Below are 11,776 nucleotides of genomic sequence, written 5' to 3' on the forward strand. Positions count from 1 at the left end.
GAAAAGATTGTGTATAGAAATAGGGAAAAGTTTGCTTCTTTATTACCAATGTGGTGTAATGTTGCATAATTGCTCTGGCTAGAAACTCCACTACAATGTTGAATAATAATGGTGATAGTGAACATCTTTGTCTTAATCCTAATTTTAAAGGGAAAACTTTAATCTTTCACAATTAAGTAGGATGTTAGCTGTGGGTTTTTCATATATGCCTTTTACCTTGTTGAGAAAGTATCCTTCCATTCCTAGCATTCTAAGTGTTTTTAATCAAGAAGGGGTGCTTAAGGACAGATTTGGGGGTTTTCTGATGTTGGAGTTTTGATGTTGGAGTTTGATGTGGAAGACCTAAGCTGGAGCCCCAGGAAGTAAGCTCACAGAGGAAAGAGAAGCCAGCCCCAGGAAGAAAGGAACCCTGAGCCCAGGAAGAGGCAAGCTCTGGGAAGAAAGGAACCTTGAACCCACAGAGAAGCAAGACCCTGGAAGGGAAGAACCCAGGAAGCCTGAACCCTTGCAGCTGTCAGCAGCCATCTTGCTCCAACATGTGAAAACAGACTTTGGTGAGGGAAGTAACTTGTGCTTTATGGTCCAGTATCTGTAAGCTACTAAATAAATACCCATATAAAAACCAAAAAAAAAAAAAAAAGAAGGGGTGCTGGATTTTGTCAATTGACTTTTCTGATTGAGATGATCATGTGGTTTCCCCCTTCATTCTGTTAATGTGGTAAAATTAATTAATTTTCTTCTGTTGAACCTCCTTTGTATAACAGGGGTAAATTCCATTCGATCATGGTGTACAATTCTTTTAATGTGCTGTTGCATTCAGTTTGCTACTAGTTTGTTTGGTTTTTACATCCATGTTTATAAGAGATAATACAATTTTATTTTCTTGTGGTATCTTTATCTGGTTTTGTTATGAGGATAATAATACTGGCCTCATAGAATGAGTTAGGTAGTGTTCCTTCATCAATATTTTGCAAGTGTTTGAGCAGAATTGGAGTTAAGTCTTCTTGAAATGTTTGATAAATTCCCCTGTGAAGTCATCTGGTCCTGGGCTTTTCTTTGTGGGGAGGTTGATTACTGATTCAATCTCTTTAGTAGTGCTTGGTTTTGTTGAGATCTTCTATTTGTTCATTAGTCAGTCAAGGTAGTTCCTGTGTTTCTAAGAATTTGTCCATTTCATCTATGTCATATAATTTATTGGCATACAGTTGTTCATATTATCATCTTACAGACCTTTTTACTTCACTGCGGTCAGTATTAGTACCCTCCTTTCCACTTCTTGAGAGCTTATTGGGAGGTTCTAGCAGGGGAGTGCAGCTGCTGGTATACCCTTGACTGAAGAACTGTCCTCCTCTAGCGGGGAAGGTTGTCCTCTTCGACCAAGCGTGCAACTTCAGGAGGGATGCACATAGAGTGGTGAGGGAGGAAGGGGACACCCACCTAGCCAGCCAGATCAGCCGAATCAACCCTAGCGATCAAGGGGGTAATAGATATCACAGCCAGATCATCCTCACGTCCCTTTTCATTTCTTATTTTCATTATTTGTATCTGATTTCTTTTTTTCTGTCAGTCTAGCTAAAGATTTGTCAATTTTATTCATCTCATTAAAGAACCAGTTTTTGTTTTGTTCTACTTATTTTTGTTTTCTATTTCATTTATGTCTATTCTAATATTTATTTCCTTCCCAAAGTTTCTTCACTTTGGGTCTAGTTTCTGGTTCTTCCAATTTTGAGATTAGATCTCTAAATTTTTTTTTTTTTTTTTTTTTTTTTTTTTGCGTTACGTGGGACTGGGATTGAACACAGGACCTTGTATGTGGGAAGCTGGCAATCAGTCACTGAGCCACATTGGCACTGGGAACTGAAACTGGGACCTCCTACATGGGAAGCAGGTGCTTAACTGCTTGAGTCACATCTACTACCTCTTTCTTCTTTTTTAATGCAATTCTTTAGAACTATTAATTTTCTTCTCAGTGCTACTTTTGTTTCATCCCATAAGTTTTGGTATGCTGTATTTTCATTTTCATTCACCTCAAGTTATTTCCTAATTTCCCTTCTGATTTCCTCTTTAACCCATTAAAGGGGCTGTTTAAGGGTATATGTTCAATTGCCACACATTTTAAAAATATTCCCTCTTTTAAATTTCTCCCTCTGTTATTGCTTTCTAGCTTCATTTTATTGTGGTTAGAGAAGATTCATTGCATGACTTCAATATTTTTTAATTTATCAAGACTTGTTTTGTGACTCAGTAAATGATCTTTCCTTGAGAATAATCCATGTGCACTCCAGAAGAATGTGTATTCTGTTGTTATTGGATCAAGTGTTCTATAACAATCTGTTAGGTCTACTTGGTTTAAAATTTAACTAAAGTTTTCTATTTCCTCATTGATCTTCTGACTAGATGTTCCATTGATTATTGAAAGTGGTATAATAAAATATCCTATAATTAATGTCTACATTAATTTTTCCCTTCAAATCTTTCAGTATTTGCTTCATGTATTTTGTGGCTCTGCTGTTAGGTTCATATATATATTTATAATTGTTATATCTTCTCATTGAATTACACCATCGGAGTGGGTTTTCTTGTCTGTTTGGAAATATTTTTTCATATATTTTCTTTGTGGTTACCATGGAGTTAAAATCCAGCATCTTAAATCTATAATAATCATATTTGGTTTAATATCAACTTGGTTTCAATAGTGAGGCAGGTTAGCCAGAAAAACGAGATGATGAGCCACAACATGGCTGAAAGACAACATGGCCAAAAGACAACATGGCTGACAGACAACATGGTCAACAGAAAACATGGCTACAAGATCTTGTTGAGACCTTGAGGTCCTACTTTCTCTTTCCTGGACCTCCCCTTGGTCCCAGATATACCAAAAAGACCCCACTATTGGTCCCCACCATTGGTGGGGTAACCAATAACAGCTGGGGCTCCTTCCCTTAGCATTAGCAAGAGGGAGGAATAATTAACAGTTTAAAAAGTAACCACACAAGATAGAGCTCACTTTCTCTGCCTAGAGGAGCCCATACCAAATTTCAGTGTGTGTTTCTGTCCTTCTCTCCCATTTCTCTGCAAGCTCTGTTCTTTTCCTCATTTCCCAAATAAATTTTTACCAGCCTAACTAAACTGGCATGTTCTTAAATTCTTTTATGCAACATAGCCAAGAATCTAGAGGAATCTAACACTTCCCCATCCTCAAATAGTGTACATATACACTTTTCCAATACACTTCCAGCTTCTCATCTATTTTAAAAAAATTTTCCCCTCCCCTGCCCAGCTATCTTTTGCTGTCTGTGTCCATTCGTTGTGTGATTTTCTGTATCCATTTCTCTTTTTTGTCTTCTCTTCTTATCTTTCTCCTCAAGGATTAGGAGGGATTTGATCCTGGGGACCTCTGACGTGGAGAAAGGTTCCCTGTCAATTGCACCACCTCATTTCCTGGTCTCTGCTGCGCTTCACCTTGACTCTCCCTTTCGTCTCTCTTTTGTTGCATCATCATCTTGCTGCATGACACTGGTGGGCACTGGCTTACCATGCGGGCACTTGGCTCACCATACAGGTACTTGCATGGGTACCTGGCTCACCATATGGGCACTGGCTCACCATGCAGGCACACTTTCTCTTCTTCTTTTTCACCAGGATGTACCAGGGATCAAACCTGGGTCCTTCCATATGGTAGGTGGAGGCTATCACTTGAGCCGTATCTGCTTCCTTTCTCATCTATTTGTGTACTTGTATATCTTCATACATTGTATGTCCAAAGCCATAGATAGATTTGTCATTATTTTCTTTACATTTGCATTTTTAGGACGTGTAGGGAGTAAGAGGTAGAGTTACATCAAGCAATATGATACAATATTACTGGCATTTATAAACCCAAATGTTACTTTTACCAGAGGTCTTTATTTCTTTATGCTGCTTTGATGCACTGTCTAGTGTCCTCATCTTTCAGTCTGAAGAACTTCCTTTAACATTGTTTATAAGGAAGGTCTAGTGGTGAGGAACTCCTTCAGCTTTTGTTTTCCTGGGAATGTCTTAATTTCTCCCTTGTTTTTGAAAGTAGGTCTCCCTTGATATAAAATTCTTGGTTGGCAGTTGTTTTCTTTAAGCATCTGAAGTATTTGAAGCCACTGCCTTCTTGCCTCTAAGATTTCTAATGAGAAACAGACAATCAGCCTATTTGGGACTCCCTTGTACATAAATGTTTTTCTCTTGCAGCTTTCAGAATTCTCTGCATGTTCTTTCCTTTTGATAGGGTAATCAATATGCGATGGTGTATATTTTCTTCATGTTAATCTTGTTTGATGTCCTCTGAGTCTTTTGGATGTGCATATTCATCTCTTTTGCTAAGTTTGGGAAGTTCTCTGTCATTATTTCTTTGAATGTTCCCTCCGTACCTTAGCTCTTTCTTCTCCTTTTGAAACTCCCCAAATGTGTGTATTGGTGTGCTTGATGATGTCTCAGTATGGGCTCAGGTTATTTTCACTTTTTAAAATTCTTTTTTCTTTCTACTCCTCAGCCTAATTTCTTTTTTTTTTTTTTTAAGATTTATTTTATTTATTCTCCCCACCTCCTCATTGTTTATGCTCGCTGTCTGTTTGTTGTGTGCTCGTCTTCCTTTTTTTTTTTAAAAGGAGGCACTGGTAAACAAACCCAGGTCCTCCCATGAAGAAGGGAGGTGCCTAATCACTTGAGCCACCTCTGCTCCCTGCTTTGTTGAGTCTCTCTTTATGTTTTCCTGCTTGTCTCTCTTGTTGCATCATGTCATTGCATCAACTCACTGCACCAGCCCATCGTGTCAGCTTACTGTCTTGCTTGTCTTCTTTAGGAGGCATGGGGAACTGAAACTGGGACTCCCATGTAGTAGGCAGGAGCTCAGTCACTTAAACCACATCTGTTTCCCTGCCATGAATTTCAACTGTCTTGTTCTAGAATTTGCTCTTTCTTTTTTCTGCTGGCTCCACTGTGCTGTTAGAACCCTCCTGGGACTTTTTCATTTCAATTATTATGACCTTCAACTCCAGTAGTTCTGTTTAGTTCCTTTTAAAGTTTCTGTTCTCTTTACTAAGATTCTCATCATGTTCATTTATTGTTGCATTGATATCCTTTAATACTTTCTCTTTATTTTCCTCTCCCCTTAAGCATTATTAAGATCTTTTTAAAAAGTCTTTGTTTGGTATGTCCACATTCTGGTGGCTTTGGATAGGACGTCATTTCCTGTTTCTTTGTTTGCCTTATACTCTTAGTGCACACTGTACATTTTAATATTTTAGAATGCTAACTCTGTGATTTCTGTTTCTTGATTTTAAGCAGGTAGTGAGTGATTGGTCAGATTTTCTTGAGTTTTAGCCCTCCTATCAGGAAGATCTGTCCAAGGTGAATGCTGTGTTCAGTGTCCTTGCTGTCTTTTCTAGCCATGTGTCTTGTCCTGGGCTTGTGTGTGTTAGTTGTTTTGGAGTTACCCTGTTTATAGAAGTTTGAATACCCCCTGTATTTCCCAAGAATCAGACTACTATTCCTGTGTGTTTAAGGCAGGCAAGCCTTTGCCCAAGACTGTCAGCCTCTATAGTTTCATTCCTTGTATTTTAAGCTGCTTTCCCCTGGAGAGCAAACTCTGGAAGTAGGGGCATGTCACAGATGATTTTCCCAAGTCAGTCTTTCTCAGCAGAAACAGGGCTAGCGACCTATGAAGGGGGCACAGATTCCAAAGTGCCATTGGAAGGGGATACCAGTAGCAACTTCCATAGTTCCCCAAAGCTGAGCTATCTTGAACTTCCCAGCAAATGTAACCCTTGAACTTGCCCCTGGAGCCCCGAGAAGCATGCCATTTTAAGCTGGTATGCTGCCTCCTTTGTCTGGGGTAGGTGAGTCAATGGCTGCCCTCAGAGCCAGGTCCTCAGTGATCCAAACTCACTAATCAAAAGCCATGATCAGTGATTGGCCATGCCCTCCCCTGGGCTTGAGGACGAGGACATTTACATTCCTTTTTGACACTAGTGAACTACCTGGGACTGAACACTATGGTGACCTGCCACGAGAGTGTGTGATGTGCACCAGTAATCACCATGCAGAGAGACCATTTTACTCATCTTCACCGTTATCTATTAGTCTTTGCCTTCCATAGAACCTCCCTGGATGTTGTACAGTGTTCTACTGGCCTCCAGGGGTTTCAAAAATAGTTGTTTAGGACAGTTCCTGCCTGTTTAATAGTAGTTGTGGTGGAAGACCTGAATCCTTGAACTATATACTCTGACATCTTTCCACCATCTCACTGGCTTATCTTGTTTAAGCTACTATAATTTCAAGTCTCTTTTCAGGTCTAGCAGCTACAACCACTTCCTAAGGGAATCATATCCATGTATGACTCTAAAATATCCAACAACCTATGAAATAGGAGTTCAATTTATAACTCCAAACCACTTAAATATGATAATGAAGAAAAACCAGTATAAGTCTCAATTCAACAAGGAAAAGAAACCATCAATTTTAACATACCTCATCCTGTTCACCTGAATGACAGTCTACCTGGAAGTGGTTAGGCATATGATCAACCAGCTCTTTTCAGGGGAATATGCATTTTGGTTATCTCCTTGGGCAGGGCACCCTTGTTTAGCACACCTGACTGTTCCTGGCTCTGCCCAATGAGAGGATTTTCCTTTTTCCAACATCCACTAAGGCCACCCCAAAGAAGAACATTGAAGAGCAGTCTTCCTTGCAGAGCTGTACCATTTTGGTAGGCCAGTCTTGTCTTTGCTTTCTACTGGGGTCTGTATTTACTTAGGAAATTAATTCTTGGCTTATGTTATATTTTTTGTGAAAAACCAATTAGATGAAAAAAGTTAATTTTGATGTTATTTGAAAATAATATTTTTGATTCAAAACTCAAAGGGTACCTAAAGAGTTTATAGAATAAAGGCCTTCTCCAACATCCATTTCTCTTCCTAGAATCAACCAATATTAATAGTTTCTTTAGGGCAGGAGAAAAAAATTTATTCCTTTTCTCCAATTTTTTAAGAAAAATAGTTCACTTTCTTCTTAGTTCTTAAACTTTGGTATGCATAAGAATCATCTAAGTGTGCATTAAAATTACAGGTTCCAGATTCCACCATATTTATCATACCCACCTGTCCTCCAGGATAGACTGTTTGGAGATCTGGTGGGTGGTCAGTGCATCAGTGTAGGGCCAGAGAATTTGCATTCTAAAAATTATTTGCCTATAATTTAAAACTGGGAGGAAAGTTGCAAAAATAGTACTATAACAATAGAACTCTAGTATACTTCTGATCCAAATACCTAGATATACCAATTTTTAACCTTTTGCCACCTTTGCTATATCATTCTATCATCTATCATCTATCTACTTACCTGGCATCTCTCATCTATCAATATGTTCTAAACATTTGAGAGCAGCGGACTGCATACATCCTTGCATTTTTTTTTTAAGATTTATTATTTTATTTCTCCCCACCCCCTCATTGTTTGCACTTGCTGTCTCTGTTCATCTTCCTTAGGAGGCACTGGGAACTGAACCTGGGCTCTCCCATGTAATAGGCAGGAGCACAATCACTTGAGCCATATCTACTTCCTACATCATTGCATTTTAATCAGCTTCCCAGAAGATTCTGAAGTAGATGGTGCAAGAACCATACATTGAGAAAGGCAGCATTAAAAATTATTTGGCAAAAACACTAACTTACTTAGTGAAGGTGGAAAGTATTATTGCCCTTGTTCTTCAAGGAAGAAAAACCTGCTTAGGCTTTATTTTAAGTATACTTTTTCCCCTCTAGTCTAGATGGCAAGCTCCATGCAGGCAGAGTCTATGTCTCCTTTATTTCTGTACTCTCACCAGTACTTAGCACAGGAAAGTTAAACAGTAGGAAGGGGCTTAATAAATTCTTGGTATTTAAAAATATGAAAATGTCTTTCTTATTTGTTCAAAGAAGAAATACAAATGGTAAATGAATACACGAAAAAATGTTCAACATCACTAATATTGGGGAAATGCAAATCCAGACTACAATGAGATACCATTTCATACCAACAGCATGGTCACTATTAAAAAGACAGAGACCTACAAGTGTTGGAGAGGATGTGGCGACATGGGAACACTCGTTCACTGTTGGTGGGAAAGCAGGATGGTACAGCCACTGTGGAGGACTATTTGGCAGTTCCTGAAGAAGTTGAATATAGATTTGCCATGTGACTCTGCACTGCTACTGCTAGGTATATACCCAGAAGAACCGAGAGCAGTGACATGAACAGATATCTGCATACCGACATGAACAGATATCTGCATACCGATGTTCATAGCGGTGCTATTCACAATTGCCTATACATGGAAACAACCCACATGTCCATCAACCGATGAATGGATAAACAAACTGTGGTGTATTCACATGATGGAATATCATGCAGCTGCAAGAAGAAATGAAGTCATAAAGCATATGAGGACTTTATGTTGAGTGAAGCAAGCCAGATACAAAAGGACAAATAATGTATGATTGCGTTACCAAGAACTAAATATAGTGTGACATATGGTATTATTTCATTTATATATAATGTAACTAAAAATCAATTTATAAAAATGAAATTAGATTAGTGGTTATGTAGGGCTGGAGAAGGCATGCTAAGAGGTGTGGAGTTTTTCTTTTTTGGAGTAATGAAATGGTTCTAAAATTTTTGTGGTGACAAACGCACATTGTGATTATACTAAAAGCCATTGATTATACACTTTGGATAGATCATATGGTATGTGAATATATCTCAATAAAACTTTAATAAATAAATGTGCAAGAATAGTGAGAAATAGCAGCTATGTACAACAGGGGAAACATCAAAAGATAGAGCGGTAAAAAATTAAATTTTTAAAAATTATTGAAATAATAAAAATGCTCTAATAATGACTGAAATGATCAAAACACAACTATGTGACTTTACCAAATACCATTGATTGTATGCTTTGGGTGAATTGTATGCTTTATTAATATGTACCAATAAAACTGATGTAAAAAAAAAGTTGGGAGCAGAGGTGGCTCAAGTGATTGAGTGTCTCCTTCCACATGGGAGGTTCTGGGCTATGTCTCCAGTGCCTCCTAAAAAAAAAAAACAAAGACAAGCAGACACAGAGAGCATATAATGAACAGAAACGGAGAGCAGAAAACGACTGTGAAGAACAAGGGGGTGGGGGAGAAAAAAATAAATCTTAAAAAAAAGTCTTGACATATTTTTGTTCAGGAAAATATGCTATAAGTCACCTCATAACTTTGCATTTGAAAATCTGAAATGCTGTCAAAACTTCCTCTTATTCTCCATTTAGGTATAAAAGGCTGTAGCTTGGTAGTGGGATTTCAAGATTTTTGGGAAATGTCATCAGTGCTATGAAAAAAAAACAGTATTTATTGGTTCAGATTCAATCTTTAGAATTATGTTTATGTTCAAGTCTTTGATAAAAAGATCCTCACTCAACTCACTATATTTCTTTTCGTTTTTTTTTCTCAGACACAACAGGACAAATATTGTACGCTCTCACTGATATGAAAAAATTAATCAGAATAAGCAACTTTATAGAGTCAGAATCTAGAATATAGATTATCAGGGGATGGGGTGGAGATAGCAAATGGAAAGTTAGGGCTTCCCCTGGATGTTTTAATCCAGGGGGAAGCGGACTTGGCCCAAATGGATAGGACATCCACCTACCACATGGGAGGTCCGTGGTTCAAACCCTGGGCCTCCTTGACCTGTGTGGATCTGGCCCATGCGCAGTGCTGATGCGTGCAAGGAGTGCCGTGCCACGCAGGGGTGTCCCCTGTGTAGGGGAGCCCCATGCACAAGGAGTGCACCCCATGGGGAGAGCCACCCAGCGCGAAAGAAAGTGCAGCCTGCCCAAGAATGGCACTGCACACATGGAGAGCTGACACAAGATGATGCAACAAAAAGAAACACAGATTCTTGGTGCCGCTGATAAGGGTGGAAGTGGTCACAGAACACATAGTGAATGGACACAGAGAGCAGACAACTGGGGGGAGGAAGGGGAGAGAAATATCTTAAAAAAAAAAAAATCTAATGCTAAAAAAAATAAATAAATAAAATAAAATAAAACATCCAGGGATCCTATTTGGAACAATGGAAATGTTTTGATAATGGATGGTGGCTGTGGTAGCACACTGTGAACCTAATTAACAACACTGAAAATATATTATCTGAATGTGGTTAAATGGGGAAATGTTAGGTTGTACATAGTAACAGAAGAAAAAGTAAAACACAAACAAAATTCCCAAGGAACTGCACTATATGAACAGCAAATCCTAAATTAAGCTAGGGACTATAATTGATACTATAATTATAAAAATGTGCTTTCACAAATTGTAATAAGAGCTCCACACCAATGTAAATGTGTTAATAGGGTGGTATATGAGAATCTTATATTTTATGCATGTTTTAGAAACCCACAACTTTTCTAATAAAGAAAAGTCACCCCATCCCAAAATTTACTTTTGTCTGTCTCTATTGCTTGTCTGTTAGATTACTAAGAGCAAGGATCTTTACTATGTTCACTCTCTCTCAGGTGCTACAATAGTGTCCAAAGCCTAAATATCCAAATATTTTTTAAATGAATACCTTGTTTTAAAGATTGTTAAGGGAAGGATATCTGAAATTTTACTTGATAACATCCCCATTGTCTCCTTAATACACTCCTCACTGAGATCAATTGAATTCTTAAACATTCATTTACTTCTGATTCCACTGGATTGACTGAAACATCTTTAGTCATAATCCTTTATAATAGGGCTTAACAACTCTTTAGAGATAATCCTTTTCCTCTATGAGCGGTATATATTATCTTTCCTTCATGGAGGAAGGAAAACGAGTAAGCAGTTGGCTGACAATTTGCCTGGTTCTTACTTTTGGTAGTCATAAATTGTTCACCCCAAACAGTGATGTAGCCAATCTCCTCATATTTCTGGCCCATAAAAGTAAACAGATCCTTTGATAGTAGGCCCTTCACAATCCAATCAAGTGGTAGCCTCTTCAATCCTGCTTAACAAGGTAACCCCACATCAAAGTGGACAAAAATTAAAGATGGCCGATATTAAAGATGATTGGTGTGGGATGAGCTAGAGCTTTCTGTTAGCACTGTGGATTTAGTTGAGAAAAGAGAAGGCTGAATTTGTTACTGCTATTCTGGTATCCAGCCACATGAGTGGAAATTCACCAGCTATGCCTTGAAACATCAGTGTCTATGTAGATAATGTATTGGAGGAACAGTGGTGACTTGTACACAGTAAGTAAACAGAGAAATGGGTTATTTTCTTCCTCAGTACTGACAAGGACCTGGAGCTATCACAGCATTTACACTGTATTATAATCATGTTTACTTGTCTTTCTTCCTCAAGAGACTGTAAGTTCCTCAAGGACAGGGAGGATCTTACTTTGTATTTGTATCTCTAATGCCTATTGTCAAAGTCTGATATATAGCAGAAACTAAGAAACATTAGGTCTTGAGACAGTGAATCTCCTCATAGTATGGAACTAAAGGGTTCGCCAATAAACACCCTCCAGTGTCATCTGCAGATTCCAGGGAGTGAAGCCAGTGGCCCATAAGCCAGAGCTGCACTGCCCTGCCCAGGGTCTTGGCAGAAAGTGGTTCTGTAGGTTCAGTACCAGAAAGCACTCAATGTTCTAGTCCTATGGCTGATCTTCCTGAATAAAAAAAGAGACTTCCATTCTGCCTAATTCTCAGAAGACTTGATTTTTCTGTGTTGCTAGCACCTGA

This window comes from Dasypus novemcinctus, chromosome 1, assembly GCF_030445035.2.
Source record: "Dasypus novemcinctus isolate mDasNov1 chromosome 1, mDasNov1.1.hap2, whole genome shotgun sequence".
NCBI lineage: Eukaryota > Metazoa > Chordata > Mammalia > Cingulata > Dasypodidae > Dasypus > Dasypus novemcinctus.